The sequence below is a fragment of the Lepus europaeus genome, chromosome 6, assembly GCF_033115175.1.
Source record: "Lepus europaeus isolate LE1 chromosome 6, mLepTim1.pri, whole genome shotgun sequence".
Taxonomy (NCBI): Eukaryota; Metazoa; Chordata; class Mammalia; order Lagomorpha; family Leporidae; genus Lepus; species Lepus europaeus.
The window spans coordinates 102,399,248-102,419,025 of record NC_084832.1 but is presented as its reverse complement, the minus strand read 5'-3'; the positions used below and the strand labels follow the sequence as shown (position 1 = coordinate 102,419,025).

General features: G+C 52.9%; 1 protein-coding gene across 4 annotated transcripts in view; it reads right to left on the bottom strand.

Moving 5' to 3' along the window:
• The window catches only part of DDX11 (DEAD/H-box helicase 11), a 57,463-nt gene extending 48,888 nt beyond the window's left edge, over positions 1-8,575 (bottom strand). For 2 of the 4 annotated variants that reach the window (XM_062194821.1, XM_062194817.1), the window contains exon 1: positions 8,448-8,575. The gene's annotated coding sequence lies outside the window, so the exon portion shown is untranslated. Of the gene's footprint in view, positions 1-5,975; positions 6,060-8,447 lie in introns of those variants that run through there. The other 2 variants (XM_062194818.1, XM_062194819.1) reach the window with 2 other exon arrangements.
• Positions 8,576-19,778: the final 11,203 nt, after the last annotated feature.

Genomic DNA, 19,778 nt, shown 5'->3' with positions numbered 1-19,778 from the left:
TATGGCTTCCAAACAATCCACTCCAACACAAGATGGGATGAATATCTCAACATGTTCCAAACCCCAATATTACCACCTGTGAAACTCCTGGAAGAACACTTTAAATACATCACACTAAAAGGCCTTCAATTAACAGTAACCATTACTATTCTACAACAATGACCATACAGAGCTCACTGGGATATAAACAATGCACAACATTATACAACAAATCCAACAATCCTACCAGAACATGATTATAAGGCAATAACGATACAAAGAAAACCATTACTACAGACTATACACACAATGGAATCATAGAATCAAGAACACAAAGGGGCCGCAGCTGCGGCGCAGTGGGTTAACACCCTGGCCTGAAGTGCCAGCATCCCATATGGGCGCTGGTTCTAGTCCCAGCTGCTCCTCTTCTGATCCAGCTCTCTGCTATGGAAAGCAATACAGGATGGCCCAAGTCCTTGGGCCCCTGCGCCCACATGGGAGACCCAGAAGAAGCTCCTGGCTCCTGGCTTTGGATCGGCGCAGCTCCGGCCGTTGCGGCCATCTGGGGAGTGAGCCAGCAGATGGAAGACCTCTCTCTCTCTCTCTGCCTCTCCTCTCTATGTAACTTTCAAATAAATAAATAAATCTTTAAAAAAAATAAAGAACACAGAATACACCACAGTAGGACATACCTCCCACAACCCATATTTTTGGGAAAATATGCAAAAAGGAATATGGGAAAGCAGCATGGATCCCAGAAGAGGACCACCGGAGTAACTCGGGATTACTCCTCCTTATGTCTCACGATGTTCCGCAAAGGGGTAGACTGGAGCAATCCCATAGGAGTCACAAGAGTTACGGAGCACCACTAGCCCAAAGAGAAAGAAAAAAGCAAAACCAAAATGGAGTTATTTAAGCTAATGCTGCTAAGCAAAACGAAAATGGAGTTACTTAAGCTAAGGAACTAAGCACCAGGAACTGCCCAGGCCATCTGTCAGAAACAGACACAGGTGCTGAAGTATGATAAGGACTGGGGCACATTACATCATAAGCAGCAGCCAACCAGCTGGCTACTATACTACTTCACCCACACTACTGCATCACGATTGGTCACACCCAGAAGATCCCTAACACACCACTGGTCACATCCAAAAACCAACATCTGGTTGGTGATACACAAAAAGGATGGGCCTGTGATTGGTGACGCCCTAGGGCACAATCACAGCCCACCTACCCCAGAGCAGGGATAAAAAGCCAGCCTCACAACTGCTCTCCATCCTCTCGGGGAACCATGACTCATTCCAAGTCATGACCAAGTGGATCCGCCGCATCTTGCCAAAACTCTGCTCACTACTCCAGGCGAGGTCGGATCCAACGGACACCCCAGCTGTTGCCAGAGCTGACATCAACCCCTTGGACAACAGCATCGATGACTTCTCCAACCCTTCACCATCGCTGTCTTGGGAACTCCAAGCCTACTGCCCATAAGTGACTGTTCTCAGATCCGTCTCTCCAAGTGGTAACGTAGACTTTGGACTCTGGACTTTGACTTTCGTGACCGTGATACAAACCTTGAGAACGCAGCATTCATATTACACCCTTAGCCATGAGTGTTCAGATTGATTATGCTTTTTATGCTTTATACTTATTACTACTGCTGGGTATGTTTAGAGACTGTCTTACTCCTAGATGCATAGTATGACCTGTGGACTAACGATGTATTGAGTGTTATTGACTTTTAGATGTGTGCACTGAATATATATATATTGAGTGGTACTGAACAATAAATTATACTGAAAAGACTATCATGATCCTGTGTGTGAGTCTTCCCCATGCTCCGATACATCACATTAGGCTTTAAGAATATTTATTTGAAAGTCAATTACACAGAGAGGAGAGGCAAAGAGAGAGAGAGAGAGGGGTCTTCCATCCATTGGTTCACTCCTCAGATGGCCGCAATGGCCGGAGCTGCACTGATCCGAGAGCTTCTTCCGGGTTTCCCACGCGGGTGCAGTGGCTCAAGGACTTGGGCCATCTTCTACTGCTTTCCCAGACCATAGCAGAGAGCTGGATCAGAAGAGGAGCAGCCGGGACTAGAACCAGCGCCCATATGGGATGCTGGCACTGCAGGCAGCAGTTTTACCTGCTACACCACAGCACAGGGCCCCGCACTAGTCTTGTCAAGCTCTGTGACAAGTGGCACTTGTGACAACTTGTGACCCTTTATCTGATTTCTTGATTTATACTGAAATAATCCTTTAAAAATCTGAAAAGACATTTTAAAAATAACATGTCGTGGCCGGCGCCGTGGCTCAACAGGCTAATCCTCCGCCTTGCGGCGCCGGCACACCGGGTTCTAGTCCCGGTCGGGGCACCGATCCTGTCCCGGTTGCCCCTCTTCCAGGCCAGCTCTCTGCTGTGGCCAGGGAGTACAGTGGAGGATGGCCCAAGTGTTTGGGCTCTGCACCCCATGGGAGACCAGGAGAAGCACCTGGCTCCTGCCATCGGATCAGCGCGGTGCGCCGGCCGCAGCGCGCTACCGCGGCGGCCATTAGAGGGTGAACCAACGGCAAAGGAAGACCTTTCTCTCTGTCTCTCTCTCTCACTGTCCACTCTGCCTGTCAAAAATAAAAAAATAAATAAATAAAAAAAAATAACATGTCGTGGCCGGCGCCACGGCTCAATAGGCTAATCCTCCACCTGCGGCGCCGGCACACCGGATTCTAGTCTCGGTCAGGGTGCCAGATTCTGTTCCGGTTGCTCATCTTCCAGGCCAGCTCTCTGCTGTGGCCCGGGAGTGCAGTGGAGGATGGCCCAAGTCCTTGGGCCCTGCACCCACCTGGGAGACCAGGAGAAGCACCTGGCTCCTGGCTTCGGATCAGCGCAGTGCGCCAGTCGCAATGCGCCAGCCGTAGCGGCCATTAGGAGGTGAACCAATGGCAAAGGAAGACCTTTCTCTGTCTCTCTCACTGTCCACTCTGCCTGTTAAAAAAAAAAAGAAAGAAAGAAAGAAAAGAAAAAAATAAATAACACATCGAGAAGCCGGTGCTGTGGCGCAGCAGGTTAATGCCCTGGCCTGAAGCGCCGGCATCCCATATGGGCGCCAGTTCTAGTCCCGGCTGCTCCTCTTCCGATCCAGCTCTCTGCTATGGCCTGGGATAGCAGTGGAGGATGGCCCAAGTCTTTGGGCCCCTGCACCCATGTGGGAGGCCCGGAGTAAGCTCCTAGCTTCGGATCAGTGCAGCTCCAGCCGTTGTGGCCATCTGGGGAGTAAACCAGCAGATGGAAGACCTTTCTCTGTCTCTACCTCTAACTTTCAAATAAATAAATCTTAAAAAAAAAAAAATCGAATTTTAATCTTACTTTTAAGCAGCCTTGAATTATTCTTTATATACGGACTCTTTTGAAAAACATTTGTGTGGGTGACCCTGTGCTTGGCTGTAAGAGTGCCTGCCTAGCCCATGCAGGAGGTTAGGAGGGGGTGGCACAGCATGCCTCCCAGGATGGCCTGACTGCTGGCAGGTAGAAAAAGTCCTGGGCACATTTCCCTCACTCCTGCTCCCTGTTGAAGGGCCTTGAAATTACCAATCAGGTAAATAGCTCCCTGGTGTGGCCCAGGCCCATCAGGACCACCTGGAAAGCTACTAGGCTAAGTGACCTCCAAGCTGATTTGAGGAGCATAGAGGCGCCCATATCAGCTTTAGCCTATATAATCAGTGTTGCCCTGAATTAGCTACACCCCCCTCTGCCTGCCCTTTAAAAGGTGTACTTGATGGTTAATAAACGGACACGTTCACGGAAACTTGTCTCCGGTACTTCTGGTTGAAGAACACCATCGCCCCACCATCCTGACAGTGTGCGGGCCTTGCAGGACAAGCCCACATTTTTATTAGACACATTTATCTCATTTATCTTTACCCAATTTACATTTAGCAGTTACACCTAGGTGACTTAAGATGCTGATATTATATCACACCTATATCTGAATTAAGTTCAAAATTATATTCACATGGAATTTTACGCTTTTTATAGAAATCTAGCTAGAAATCAATGACATAAATCAGAGATTGCAAAATCTACGTTAGGGCTGATTACCCCTTGTTATTTTTCACCTGGATCTGTAAAAACTAAGTCACAAAACTTTGGCAAATTACAAGGCAATTTTTAAGGCAGTGATCTTTCTAGATCCAAGAGAACATACACTGAAAAGGTGTCCCCTTAGACCGAGCAGAGCCCATGCTCAATGGAAGGGACAAGAGACTCCAGAGACAGGGAGTAAAGGAGACAGACAGGAAGGGGAAAAGAATGTACCTCCCGGGATTATGGATGCAGACAGTACATGAGAAAGTGGCCACGAAACAGGAACAGCCAGGAAAGGCCTTTCTTTAACCAGACCAAGTCTCTGGTCCTAATGCCATCATGCTTAAACAGAACGGAGACTGTATTGGTGTCTCCTCAGCCCTCCAATACCCAGAAGGCACCATCAGAACACAGGAATCGACTTACCAGAGGACCTACGGCCAACTGGTCAGTGAAGAGGTCGAGCCCAGCCTCCCAGGTCAGTGGATCAGGACACGGGGCCCTGGAACATCATCAGGGGGCGCCTCCCCTGTGGCCAGAGCACCAACCTGGAAGGATCGCAGCGGGATCTTCCCTGGGGTGGTCTCCATATCTGCTGGGGCCTTCAAAATGTTGTACCTGAGCGAGTGCTGACAGAGGAGCACGACACACTGATAATCCTGGAATCCTTTATTGCCAGCAGCCAAGAGTGGGCTCATCCCCTAAAGAACTCTCGACCCGGGGGCCAGCGCTGTGGCGCAGTGGGTTAAAGCCCTGGCCTGAAGTGTTGGCACCCCTATGGGTGCCGGTTCAAGTCCTGGCTGCTCCTCTTCCAATGCAGCTCTCTGCTATGGCCTGGGAAAGCAGTAGAAGATGGTCCAAGTCCTTGGACCCCTACACACATGTGGGAGACCCAGAAGCAGCTCCTGATCGGCGCAGCTCTGGCCGTTGCGGCCACCTGGGGAGTGAACCAGCGGATGGAAGACATCTGTCTCTACCACTCTCTGGAACTCTTTCAAATAAATCTAAAAAAAAAAAAACTCTAGACCCAAAAGCACAAAGCAACAGGGCCTTATAAAGGCAAAAACTGCAAGAAGGGGAGGGGAAATACATGGTTAATAGGGTCAAGCTGACCTAAGGCCTATGCAAAACTAGTATCAATTACAATCTTGACAATAGGCAAATATAATCTTAACATGAATCTAGGTGCAGCCTATCTGTTTTAAGCCTGAGTGATCATGCTAGGGAGTTTCCATGCTCTGCCAAGAGGGATACAGGGCACTATTATTGTACGAGTACTGTTACTGTCTGAGTTTTAGATCATAGTTTCAGACCAGAATCTCACAGTGGGGGGTGCGCTCTCAAGATGGGGTCTCGGGTGCTCTAAAATGGAGTCCTACTGGCAAGGTGTTACGTCAGAGGGATGACCACAAAAAGGGTCACCTGAGAAAAACCAGGACATTCAACACCGACAGGGAGGTCTGTAATGGAAAAACCATCAAAACATGAAAGACAGGCACTTAAACTTTGAGCACCTCTATGTGGTAAACACTGAGTAATTTAAACTGTACAACACCATAAGCCTGCTGGAAATTGATGCTTAAAAAACTAAATACTTGCTCACAGCCACAGATAGGAAGAGGAAAACCAGGGATTCAAAACCCAGGTGCACAGGGCTCAGGGTGAGCCAAGCACATGTGACTGCAATAGCAATGGAGGGGTCCTGAAATGACACCTCCTGAGATGAAGAACTGAGGACCCCACACACACACACAGACCACCAGGAAACCAGGATGGAGGCACTGGCAGGGTGCAGCTCCTTGCAGACAAGAACCACAGAGTAGCTCGGCTTTCGAGACAGCTCCAGGAGCCTCGCCAACAAGTACAACACCATGAGTTCCATGCCAGGTGGGCCCGGTTACTGGGTTTTGGCTAACCCTGTGTTAGCCCTCAAAGGACCGCTGCAGCCTCTCTGTGTTTTGGCTTCAGCTCCTGCCTCCACGTGAAAATTTTCACACTTCTTAGTTAAGCATAAAGAAAAACGTGGTCAGCATCTCCACTCCGGACAGACCACTGGTCAAGTCTACACAAGTCTACACCATGTGTCAAGCACACAGCCAGCTCCAATCAGCACAGGCCCTGCACCTGCTGCTGCCCCTGTGACGATATTTCGGACTCAGTTCACCTCCTGGAACAAACTTCTCCCTTTATTTGGCTACTATATCAGCCAAAACCACTGCTTCCCACCAGACACACACATCCCATCCCCCCTTCAGCCACCTGGCTTTCAGTCACTCTTTTATAGGATGCCCTGTTTATGTTTTCCATAGCTCTCAACACAAACTGAGCATCTTGTAGGCACTTTCCTCCCCCACTGGAACATAAGCTACGTAAAAGGAGGAACCCTGAACCTGCCCCTAGGACTCGGAATTAGGCGCTTCAGCAATTCTTCCAACAGAATTCTGATGCATGAGTTAACTGCCAGGAACACGCCAGGGCTGTAAGCTCCACAAACGAGGGCAGAGGTGGTCCCATACCTTGAACATTTTAGTCCATGGGCTGGCTTTTTTTTGACAGGCAGAGTGGACAGTGAAAGAGAGAGACAGAGAGAAAGGTCTTCCTTTTTGCCGTTGGTTCACCCTCCAATGGCCACCGCGGCCGGCGCACCGCGCTGATCCGATGGCAGGAGCCAGGTGCTTCTCCTGGTCTCCCATGGGGTGCAGGGCCCAAGCACTTGGGCCATCCTCCACTGCACTCCCGGGCCACAGCAGAGAGCTGGCCTGGAAGAGGGGCAACCGGGACAGAATCCGGCGCCCCGACCGGGACTAGAACCCGGTGTGCCGGCGCCGCAAGGCGGAGGATTAGCCTGTTGAGCCACGGCGCCGGTCATGGCTCCTTAATTCTCACACAGGCCCCAACAATCTCACGTGGCCGGTATCCGCACTAGCTCTACCTTGTAGATGAAGACATGAAACTCAGAGAAGTGCAGCGACTTGCCCAAGGTCACTCAGCAGAACCCAGGATTCAAAGTCTACCTGCCCGAGCCCTTGCACTTTGACTCTTCCTCCCACCAGGGCCGCCTTGGCTACCACACGTTAGACCACCACAACACACACAACCAAAGCCATCATCTCACTTCCCTGCGGCTGGGAAATGGATCTCACTACAGCCGACGCAGGAAGCGCTGACTCGCATAGAAACCCTGAGAAAGGTTCAGTCACCGAGCGCTAACCTGGACCTAGCAGGTAACCACCGTGGGCCTCTTCAGACTGGCTGTGTCCTGGACAACCACGACCTCCCCAACCCTCCCCACAACTCCCCTCCCTCCTAAGGCACCAGCAGCTCACGAAGCCAGGTCGGCGCTGTGAAAGCACCCTGGGTCCGTGTCCGTTCCCCGTGTGTGTGTTCTTCAGCCCTCAGTCACCGCCCCTGGTTTACTGGTGGAGGTAAACTCTTGTCCTGGACCAATCTGTACCCCCCACACCTGTGGAAGGCCCAGTCCGCAACCGGATCAGGAGGTGATGGAGGTGAGACTAAGTCGTGAGGGCGGGGTCCACGATCCAGCGGGGCCAGGGGCTTCACACAGAGTGTGAGGGCACAGCGAGGAGGAAGAGCCGCCGGCACTGAGAGAAAACGACCCCCCCCCTTAAGCCCCCAGGGCAGGGTGTTTAATTAGCGCGGCCTGAGGCCATCAGGTGCCGGCACCTGAGGTGCTGCTACACCCTTCAACCCCGCACACCTGGGAAACCCCACAGCCCCCAGAGAAAAGCGCTTCGGCACCCGCCGCTCCTCCGGCTCCGCGCAGAGCTCCGCCGGGGGAGACGGCCAGGCCCGTGCAGCCCGCGGCCTCACCTGCGCTGTGCCCGGCCTGCCCCCTCCCGCCTCCACCAAGCCGGGCCGATTCCCCTCCACCGCACCCTGCTCTGCCCCGGGACAGCGCCACCAGCCGCATGGTAGGGACCCCGGCTGCACCCCGAAGTGACAACCTCACGCCTCAACTCCTCCTCTGCAAAAGCGAGAGCAGCGCACGCCGACCCCGTCACTACAACTCTACACAAACTTTAGAAAAGCCCTCAGCTCAACAGCACAGCCAAACGCACACCCCGACGCTACCAAGCTTCTGCCTAAACCCACCCGCCCCGCCCCCAGCGGCCGGCCCCGCCCCGGGCTCCGCCCCTGTCCATCATGCCCCGGCCCCGCCCGCGCCCAGGGCTTCTCCCCTGTCCATCACGCCCTGACCCGCCCCCGCCCAGGGCTTCTCCCCGTCCATCACGCCCCGGCCCCGCCCCCCAGCCGCGAAACCGTTTCCCGCGGCCGGCTCGCCCCGCCCCTTCGCGCCGGCACTCGCACCGCTCCATGCTCCTTCTCGCTGCAGTCCTTCCTCCGTCACCACGCAGCCCTGCACTCACCCTCCTCAACTGCAGCACCGCTTCGCGAGGGCCAGGCCAACGAGAGTCAGCGCGGGGCGCCCCAAAGTTTCAAATCGTAGCCGCGCACGGGGAAAAACCAGCCGGGAGTGGAGCGTGCAGCCTGGACACGCCCCCGCGCCGCTGCGCGTGCGCACTTCAGAATTCGCGGGAAGACGGGGAGGGCGTGGTTCTGAGCGCGCTAAGCGCATTGCGCTTGCGCGGCGGCCGCCGGACGGGGTTTTCCGGGACCCGGTCACCGTCTATTGAGTTGGAATTGTAGAGGCTGGGGTTCTGCCTCCTAGACTGTAACCTCCCGGCCCTGTGTCCTCCAGCCCTCCTGCCAGCGGCAGAGACGAGTGACAGACCTTCCGCCGCTGAGCGGGACAGTCCCCTGGCTTGATCCAGCTGCTCGGTGCCTTCCGGGCCCCCCAGCGCCCAGTGCCGAGGCCGGGCCTCTGCCGGGCCGCAGAGTGCAAGGCCCTGGGCCCGCGCTGCTCGCTGCGGCCAGGGGCTGCGGGAGCCCCCAGCCGGGACGGACGCGGCGCGAGGGTCGGCGGCGGCCCCGCCCGGACACCGCACAACACCTGCACCTCCGTGCGCTCGGGCTCTCCCGAGTCCCGCGGGGGGCGAGCTAGGTCGCCCTTGGCCTTTCCGATCGACTGCCCGGCTGGGGCCCCTGAGGCGGCTCCGGGGAGAGGCGCTTGGGTCACAAGCAGTGACTGGGGTCACTGGAGAGAGGCAAGGAACAAATACGAGGGGGCTGCAAAAAGTTCGCAGAAAGTGAAATTATAAGATGTTTAATTTTGGTGCAAAAAAATTTTTTTGCAGTCCATGCAAGCTTTTACGTAATACGCCTTTTCTATGAACTTTTTGAAGATTCCTCACACCCTCCAGGGTCTTGGACTGCGGCCCACAGAAGTCCTGAAAGGGCCTAGTTTTACCTGGAAAATCCACAAGTAGCTGTTTTACTCCGCCCTGCTGTTTAGCATACGAATAATGGTTTGCAGTAACTGTTGTCCGGTGAACTGACACACCTAGAAGGTTAAAAACTAGCTTCTCCCCTATTGCTTCAAATTCTCCCCTCCTTTCTCCCCACACACGCCTGGGGTGAAGTCGTCCAGTTTAAGGAGCACGCGAGGAACAGAAGGCAGTAAGATATGAAGGGGGGTGTGGCGCTGTGGTATGAGAGGTAAAGCCACCAACTGCAGTGCCGGCATCCCCTATGGGTGCTGGTTCTAGGACACCTGCCTAATTCAGTCCCGGCTGCTCCTCTTCCTATCCAGCTCTCTGCTATGGCCTGGGAAAGCAGTAGAAGATGGCCCAAGTCCTTGGGCCCCTGCACCCATGTGGGAGACCCGGAAGAAGCTCCTGGCTTCAGATCAGCGCAGCTCCAGCCATTGGCCATGTAGGAGATGGAGGCCTGCCTCTCTGTAATTCTGCCTTTCAAATAAATAAATCTTTTTAAAAAAAAAAAAAAGAGAAAGCTGGTTGGGTTGTGCGACATCCCCGAGAAAGCAGTGGGACCTGGGACCAGAAGAGTGGCACCAGGAATGCCACTTAGCACCAGGCTGTAAACAAGGATCTTGTCCCTCTGCCCTCCCCTCACTCCCACCCTAGAGGTTTATACTAAGCTGCACTCCCAGCATCAGACCCTGGCTTTTGTCTCGAAGGTAAAATCAGAGGTTCGCCCACAGTAGACCACGTGTGCGTTTCTTATTAAAGCCTTAGGTGATCCCATTCACTGAGCTAAACCAAAAACCTTCCTAACTCTTCTCAAACCTCAAGACCAGGAAGGAAAAGGCTTCTAGAACAAACCACCTTGTATTTGTAACTCGACAATGAAAGCCGCTGAAACCCATTAGGCCTCTGCCCCTGCCTCTGCTGCTAGCAACCTCAGAGCTAAGGATTCTGCACTGTCAGTTGCCAGTGACAAGCGTATTTTTAGAATTTGTTTGTCCTGGTCTCATGACTTCTTGCTAATTGTAAGCATGTGCTCTAGGGAAGTCAGACCGCCCGGATTCCCACTCTGCTGTTAGCCAGCTGGGTGACCTTAAGCTCTGTGAGCCTGGGTTTTTTTGCTCATTAAGTTGAGATAATAACGGGACCCATTTATGGGGTTCTTATCAAATGAGATGATCCTGATCACAAAAAGGGCCTAACACCCGGCACACCATCCTGTAAATGCCTAACAGTGTTAGCTATGACTGATACTAACTGGGGTTGGTTTTGATGGCCATGAGTTCATTGCAAGTTTTCTCAGAGCTGTGACACACAGCTAGTAATAAAGCCCAATAGGTGGGTCCTGACTGAGAATGACTCGAGCTTTGAGACTTAGGTCTTCAGTGACTGGAACAGCAAAAATAATGAGGTGGAGCGAGGCCGTGTATTTTGAGGGGAACATGAATGTTCTGGATTCAGACACTCACACGACTCGATGTGTTAGGTAGGAAGTCAGTTATGAGCTTATGTGTGTGTGACAGGCCTAAAGAGAAGACATCTATATGCATCTGCATCTCAAAGTCATCCTAACAATGTTTCAGGGGAAGCCCAGATTTCGCATCCTGCCTGCCCTGCCCCCTTCTACCTGATAACCTGCCAGGTGGAGGCCCTCACCCCTCCTGCTTCCTGCCTGATAAATTTTCCACAATCTCCCAGGTGCAGCCTAGTATCTGCATCTCAAACACCCTGCTCCCTTCCTCCTGTCTGATAACATTTGCATCCATAAAGTCCTTTGTTTCAGACCTTCAAGAGAAGTTTTCTATTTACATCCAAAAAGCCCTTTGTTCCAAGAGGAGCAGAGGTGGGGAAGCAAGACCCATCTCCTTAAAAACCCCCAGCCTCAACTGGACTGCGCGCTCAGCTCTCTGCATCTTTGCTGAGCCGCCCGCCTGGCCTGGCCTGGCCTGGCCTGGCCTGGCCTGGCCAGGCCAGGTGTACTCTCCACTCACCCATGCAGCCCCGCTCTCCCCGAGTCTGAGCGACTGGGCACTCTCTCTCAGGTCCTGTCTGGAGAGGTGCCCATCCGTTTTTACGGATGTCCCTACCCTAATAAACTTTGCTACTTTTACCTCCCACTACTCTCTGTCTCACGCCTGAATTCTTTCTTGCGTGAAGACAAGAACCCTGCAATTTCTCCGGTAACAGATGGTGCATGTTAGTTTTGGGGTGGAGCAAAGTCACCTGGTTTACAGGCAGAACCAGGACTTCTTGAGAGTATCTTACTTCAGGGTGCAGCCCTGCCCAGGCATTCATTCATCCGAGTATCACCTGAGTATCAGTCCAGAAATTCAGTTATCTTGGTAAACTCAAACGTCAGGTGCACAACAAATGCATGACCACTAAATTGACGTTCCTGCCAATGGATTCATTTATAGAGGAGCTGCTGCCAGTGATAGTTTCTTTCTTCCCACTTGGAAGCCAAACAGAATTCAAAGACTGCTTGTTGAGCATAGATTCAGATCAAGGAAAACATAGGAATTTTGAGTGAGATATATTACTTAAGTACTGGGAAAGTCCCAGGAGGTGTGCCTGTCCCTTAAGAGAAAACCTCTCTAGAGAGCAGAGAACCCCTATCTCCAAGACCCCTTCAACAGTTCAGTGCGCACTCTGGTAATATGTGCTTCTCTGAACACTAGGTTATATATATATATATATATATATTATATCTAGATAAATTACTTTGACTCATTGGGCCATGCCCTAGGGGGTATGGGATACACTGGCTCCTCACATAATAGATTGGTGTAATTAGCCCAACTTGTGGGGTGGCTGTCTCCAGGTTCTTCAATACAAGAAGGAATTCAAGGACAAGATGTAGGTAAAGGGCGTCGGCGTCGTGGCAAAGCAGATAAAACCTCCACCTGCAATGCCGACATCCAGATGGGTGCCGAGTGGAGCCCCAGCTGCTCCACCTCGATCCAGCTGCCTGCTAACGCACCTGGGAAGGAAGCAGAAGATGGCCCAAGTGCTTGGGCACCTGCATCCACCTGGGAGACCCAGAAGAAGCTCCTGGCTCCTGGCTTCAGCCTGGTCCAGCCCTGGTCATTGAGACCTTTAGGGGAGTGAACCAGCGGATGGAAGACCTCCTCTCTCTCTCTCTCTCTCTCTCTCTCTCTCTCTGCCTTTCAAACAAATAATTTTTAGCAAGTTTTTGCAAAGATGCGTGTAAAGGTCAGCAGAGGTTTATTGAGATCACATGGAAGCAGGCAGGAGGCTATGGCACAGGCGAGCCTGCAGAGGGGCTCTGACAGCCTCAGCCGCTCCTTGGCAACCACCTCCCTGCCCACATCATCTCTCCTGCCCCTCTGAGATGTTTGTTCCTTTATCTTTATCAGATGCTGAGGGAGGAAGATCCACTCCTGCAGCTACTTCCTGCTGACTTAGGGCATCATCCCTACCGAGCCTCTGAAAATGGAAATCTGGACAACTGAACAGTTTCCCAGCCCCCTGCTGTGCACATCCACAGGGACTCCCAGGCAAGCAGGGTGTAGCTGGCCCCGGGCGTCTTGAGGCGGACTTCCACACTGTGGCCTGGAGCTCTGCCGACCTCCTAGAGCGGAGAGCTGCTCACCCTTGGAAACGTGCCTGTGGCACAAAGCATGCGGACGGCCTCCAGCCGAGGTCACTGGCTAGCGCCTTTGCCACTGGACAGCCTCAGAAAGGCACTTCCTCTCTCCTTCCTGCCGAGGCTTAGGCAGGGACTTCCCATCAGGCTGAGCCTGGAAGGAGGGGATGGCTTCCTGGATGGTGGTTGCTAGCCCCTGGGTGGGTTCCAAAGGATCAAACCTTCAGGCATGGAAGAGCTGAGAGCAGAAGGAAGGTGATTCAGATGCTGGGTCCCTAAGGACCACCCACCCAAAGCCACTCTTCCTCCCTCCCCCATATCTTGTCTTCACTGCAGAGTTCCGTGTAGAATAATACTCATCATTATCAAAATAATATTCATCTCATCATAGAAAATACCTAAAGGGCCGGCGCCGTGGCTCAATAGGCTAATCCTCCACCTGCGGCGCCGGTACACCGGGTTCTAGTCCCGGTCAGGGCGCCGGATTCTGCCTGGTTGCTCCTCTTCCTGTCCAGCTCTCTGCTGTGGCCCGGGAGTGCAGTGGAGGATGGCCCAAGTACTTGGGCCCTGCACCCACATAGGAGACCAGGAGAAGCACTTGGTTCCCGGCTTCGGATCAGCGCAGTACGCCGGCCCCAGCGGCCGTTGGGGGGTGAACCAATGGCAAAAGGAAGACCTTTCTCTCTATCTCTCTCACTGTCCACTCTGCCTGTCAAAATAAATAAATAAATAAATAAAATAAAAATATTTTTTAAAGTAAAAAAAATACCTAAAACACAGAATGACTTTTTTTTAAAAAGAAAAGCAAAACAAAACAAAAAAAAAAATCATTCGCTCCCAAAAATAACATTGCTAATACTTTGGTACTTATTCTTGCAGTGTATTTTTAAAATTAGGATTAATATTTTCCCATAAAATATTCCTTTCTGTAATGTAACTTCCCATCACATAATTCTATCACAATTTTTTATGAATCCCCATTGTTGAATAATTAGATTGTAGTTCTTCACTGTAATAAATAATAATCATTACTTCATTCAACAGCTACTTATTGAATCCTGGTGATCACTGTCCGTGTACTAGGTGCTGAGGATATGAAGTGAACAATGAAAGACAGATTTCCGGGGCCGGCGCCTTGGCACACTAGGTTAATTCTCGGCCTGTGGTGCTGGCATCCCATATGGGCACCGGTTCTAGTCCCGGTTGCTCCTCTTCCAGTCCAGATCTCTGCTATGAGAGATGCTGGAGGATGGCCCAAGTGCCTGGGTCCCTGCATCCATGTGGGAGACCAGGAAGAAGCTCCTGGCTCCTGGCTTCAAATCGGCGTAGCTCCAGCTGTTGCGGCCATTTAGGGGGTGAACCAACGTATGGCATTTCTCTCTCTCTCTCTCACACACTGTCTATAACTCTACCTGTCAAATAAAATCTAAAAAAAAGAAAGAAAAGACAGATTTCCGGGGCCGGCACTGTGTCGTAGCGGGCAAAGCCGCCGCCTGCAGTGCTGGCATCCCAAAATGGGCACCAACTCGAGTCCTGGCTGCTCCACTTCCATTCCTGAAAGAAGCTCCTGGCTCCTGTCTTTGGCCTGGCCCAGCCCTGGCTGTTGCAGCCATCTGGTGAGTGAACCATCAGCTCAGCTGTTGGAAGAGCTCTCTCTCTCTCTCTCCCTCTCTCTCTCTATAATTGTGCCTTTCAAGTAAATAAACTAAATAATAAAATAATATAAATCTTAAAAAAATAATAATAATTGAAATGACCTCAGGCTTCTTCACAGCAACGAAGGCAGCCGGGTGTCTGGTTTCCTCGCCCACTGCGAGGGGATTGTAGGTCAGCCTCTCTCACCAGCTCAAGGCTAGGGAAGGGGTGGCTGCCCCATCACACCACGGCTCTGGCTTAGAGCGGGCACCCCTGCCGCAGAGAGGAAGACGGGGCCTCGGGGCGAGGGTCACTCCGGCTGCCCCTGGGGAGGGCTGAGGGCTCTTCAGGAAGCCAGAGTTCTGGGGGAGCAGCTCCCCCGAATGTTCCGTGTTCAGAGGAGCGGTGGCCCCAGGAGATGCCTTATTCTCTCAGTCCTCCTGCCACCCAGCACCTGGGTACAGCCGCAGACAGGCCTGGCACAGCAGGATAACGGATGCCCCCGCAGACAGGCCTGGCCCAGCGGGATAACGAATGCCCCAGGTTTCTGGAAAACGGGAGCCCAGGAGAACTGTAAAGTACCAGGGAAGCTGCAGGCGGAACAGCTCGGGAAAGCCAGACAGAAAGTCTTGTAGCAACTCCTGACTTCCCCAGGGGAGAAACTAACCATGCTGGTCCCAGACTGCCCTCTAGTGGCACAAACTCACACGTTCATAAAGGCTTTGAGCTGGCCCTGGAATCACAAACTACAGAAGGCTGGTCAGGATTTGCAACCTGAAGTTAGAGGAGTCATCAAATTCCTGCTAAAACAAAAGCATCAGCGCCTCTCACAGGAGACACGGAGTAGTATAATGTAATATTCATAACGGGCATGAAAGAATCCAAAATTACTCAGCATGCAGTGACGTAGAAAAATCTGAACTCACGGGCGACATACAATGAATATACCAAGGTCAAGAGGAAACAGATGTTGGAATTATCTGATCAAACTTTTTAAGGGGTCGGTGCTGTGGCGCAGTGGGTTAAAGCCCTGGCCTGAAGCGCTGGCATCCCATATGGGCACCGGTTCTAGTCCTGGCTGCTCCTCTTCCAATCCAACTCTCTGTTATGGCTGGGAAAGCAGTAGAAAATGGCCCCCAAGCCCTAGGGTCCTTGCACCCATGTGGGAGACCTGGAAGGAGCTCCTGGCTTCAGACAGTCTCAGCTCTGGCCATTGCAGCCATTTGGAGAGGAAGACTTCTCTCTCTCTCTCTCTCCCTCTCTCTCCCCCTCTCTCAGCCTCTGCCTCTCTGTAAATCTGCCTTTCAAATAAATAAATCTTTTTTTTTTTAATTTTTGACAGGCAGAGTGGATAGTGAGAGAGAGAGACATAGAGAAAGGTCTTCCTTTGCCGTTGGTTCACCCTCCAATGGCCGCCGCGGCCGGCACACCGCGCTGATCCGAAGCCAGGAGCCAAGTGCTTATCCTGGTCTCCCATGTGGGTGCAGGGCCCAAAGACATGGGCCATCCTCCACTGCACTCCCTGGCCACAGCAGAGAGCTGGCCTGGAAGAGGGGCAACCGGGACAGAATCCGGTGCCCCGACTGGGACTAGAACCTGGTGTGCTGGCACCGCTAGGCGGAGGATTAGCCTATTGAGCCGCGGCGCCAGCCCAAATAAATCTTTTTTAAAAAATAAGCTCAGGCCGGCGCCGTGGCTCAACAGGCTAATCCTCCGCCTTGCGGCGCCGGCACACCGGGTTCTAGTCCCGGTCGGGGCACCGATCCTGTCCCGGTTGCCCCTCTTCCAGGCCAGCTCTCTGCTGTGGCCAGGGAGTGCAGTGGAGGATGACCCAAGTGTTTGGGCTCTGCACCCCAGGGGAGACCAGGATAAGCACCTGGCTCCTGCCATCGGAACAGCGCGGTGCGCCGGCCGCAGCGCGCTACCGCGGCGGCCATTGGAGGGTGAACCAACGGCAAAAGGAAGACCTTTCTCTCTGTCTCTCTCTCACTGTCCACTCTGCCTGTCAAAAATAAAAAAAATAAAAAAATAAAAAAAAAAAAGGAAGCTCACTGAGGGGGTTGCTTTTGTGGCACAGTGGATTAAACCTCCACCTGCAACGCTGTGCATCGGTTCGAGTTCCAGCTGCTCCGTTGCCAATTCAGCTGCCTGCTAATTCACTGGGAAGGCAGCAGAAGATGCCCGAGTACTAGGGTCCCTGCCACTGACATGGGAGACCAGGATGGAGTTCCTGGCTCCTGGCTATGGGCTGGCCAAACTCTAGCCATTGCAGCCATCTGGGGAGTGAACCAGTGGATGGAAGCATCCTCTCTCTATCTCACTCCCTCTCTCTGTAACTCTACCTATTAAAAAAAAACAACAACAACAACAACAAAGGAAGTTCATTGAACCAACCCTAAGCTAGCTAAAAACAAGGACATGCATACCCATACACATTGTGGAAGTGCTGCAGACATGAGGCAAAATAAAGATATATTCAGATAGAGACAGGGAGAGGTTTACTGCTAACAGAGCCTCACTGAAGAGGAAAAAATGACTCCAGCGGGGAGGAGAGAGCCGCAGGAAGGGAGGAGGGGAAGCCTGGGAGAGTCTTGACTGCACAGAGAAACAACAATCCTGATGATTGTGCCGTCAAGACCAAACTTGGAGATTCATCAAGAAGGTGGAGCTCCAACCCTAGACAATGCCAACACGTAACATGGGCCAGTGTGGTAAGACTGAACGTGTTCTGAGCTCCTTATATTGATGGATGGAGGGAAAAGATGCTATCTTTATGCTTTGTGAATCCTTCCTGAACTCTAAAAGGAACTGAAAGATGGGTGAATCAGACTGACCTTGCCAAGACAAGAGCGCCCAGGGTCACAGAGGAGAAGAGAGCAACAGAAAAACAACTCAAACCCAAGGTTCGCAGACTGCAAAGCTGACCAAGCCCACGTCTGGGAGCTGGAACAGCGCTGCTGGCTCTTGGGAGTCTGTGACCCGGCAGGAGGCTGAGGCGTGGGGAGGACTGGGACTGGTCCGCTGAGTTCTGGTTTCTGGCTCTCACGTTTCTCTTGCCAGGAGGATCCCAGCAGTCCAAGCTCTTGGCACTGTCTGGGAGGACAGCAGCAGCACCAGTTCTCTCTGCACTCGTCACTCCATGAGTGGAGTCAGCAGAGGATCCCTGGAGCGGGAACCGGCGTCAAGTCAGCGTGTTTGTGTTTAAGCTTCCGTGCGGTGGCTCCTTACGGGAGCTCCTAGACAGGGTCGTGGTGGAGCGTGTGCTCATCCGTACGGGGCTGCACCTGAGTTGTGTCCTAGGCACGGCTTCAAATAGCCCATTCTCCTTTATCCTGCCCCTGAGCCAGGCTTTCACTGTGGTCCCAGAGCCCAAAGCTGACCCCCTTGATTCAACTCCAAGGTTCATCTTCAGCCCCAGCCCATATCATTCTCAAAAGAACCTAAGGACGTAGACCCGCGCATCAGTGATGAGGGACGCAGTTTCTCAGGAACAGGCCACGTTATGCAAAAGGCCACCTGGCCTCACCCACGGCAGATGATGCTCTGCAGACTCCCCACCGCAGGCACTGTTACCCGCAGCTCCTTCCACAAGAAGCCTTCCATGATGGACACCTTCTAGCCAGAGCCTCTGCCTATTGATTGGAAAGAAGGCCGAGATTGCTCCCCACCCCTGGGAACATGCAGCATTCTGGGGATAGGACACATGGTGTCTGGGAGACACAGATGTGGGAACCCAGGGACTGGACACACTAAGGAACAGTAGGGGTCCTGGGGTTGGAGCAGCCTGAGGACAAGTCTATGTGGGTGTGCAAAGTAGACGTTGTGACGCCCTGGCAGGAGGGGCTGGGGACAGATTAAGGACTGGGCCATTGAGCGCCCCCAGGAAGGCAGAGCAAGCATGTCAGGGACTCCCGTGAGGCCCCTTTAGTTCTCCCACCTGACTCTTACAAGTCTTAGATGGCCAAGTTGATGATTCCTAGAAGGGCAAGTTCACTGATAATCAGCCTGGGCTCCTGGAGCCATTTAGAGACTGCCCATAACTTCTTGCCAGGGTCCTGACCACTGACAGGAGCTGGAGGAGCCGTGGGGGCAAGGAGACCACAGCCTTGGATGGGGGAAGACTCACGGGGACCCAGCACAGTCACAGCCCACCCTCGGGCCCCATCCTCAGGTCAAGACGGTATCCAGTGGAGGGCAGAGTCAGATCTGTAACACAGGGTGGAGACTAAGGAGAGGAGCATGGAGGGAAGGGTATGGGGAGGCTGACAAGGCCTTGAAATTTGGCCCAGGTGGTAGTGGAGTCCACAGACCATTCTGGGGGGACCAGGACTGCTAGCCCCCTCCCTAGATGTTCTAGAAGTGCTAGGAAGGGAACACACACACACACACACACACCCGCCTTTACATGACTGGGTTCTAGTCTTCTCTCCCCTCCTGGGCACGTTAGGTAATGCTGCCCGCAGCTTGCCTCTGCAGAGGAGGGGAAGTGCCCCACCCGCCACTCAGCCTCCCCAAACCCAGGGGACAATCAGACGCGGTGGGGAGCCCAGTCCAAGCAGGATCTCACTTTATTGTAAAAGGGAGGTGTATACACAGCTGAGGTACAGAGCGGGTGGTACAGAGCAGATGCGGGCCAGGGGTGGGGTGATGTGATGCAAAAGGGTTTTAGCCACTCCTATAATACCACCTTAATGATCCTCAGGCAAAAGCGCCCTGGGGCTGGGGTGTTTGCCACCAGGGATTTGAAACTTTAAGACAGGTTTTCAAATTCCAGGCAGGCTCAGGAAGTTTCCTCTAGGCCTCTCCGGATTCAGCCTCCCCCACGACGTAACTTTCTGTTAAATACTTGCTCAGCTAGGAGAAATGCAGGACTGCAGCTCCTGGGTGCTCCCAGTTTCCACCTGTACAGGGAAGGCCCTGGCAGTGATTTTTCTCACGGTCACACGCACTCTGACCAGCAGGCTGCTCCCATGATTCATTAGCTGGGGCAGTAGGAGGGGCTGCACAACACCCCTGGGATGGGACACAGGAAGCCAGGAGTTGCCTGCGGGAAGCAGCCAGTGAGCAGTGCGCAAGGAACAGGGGTGCTGCAAGGGCTGAGGAAGGCTAGGAGGTGAGAAAGGGAGGGGTAC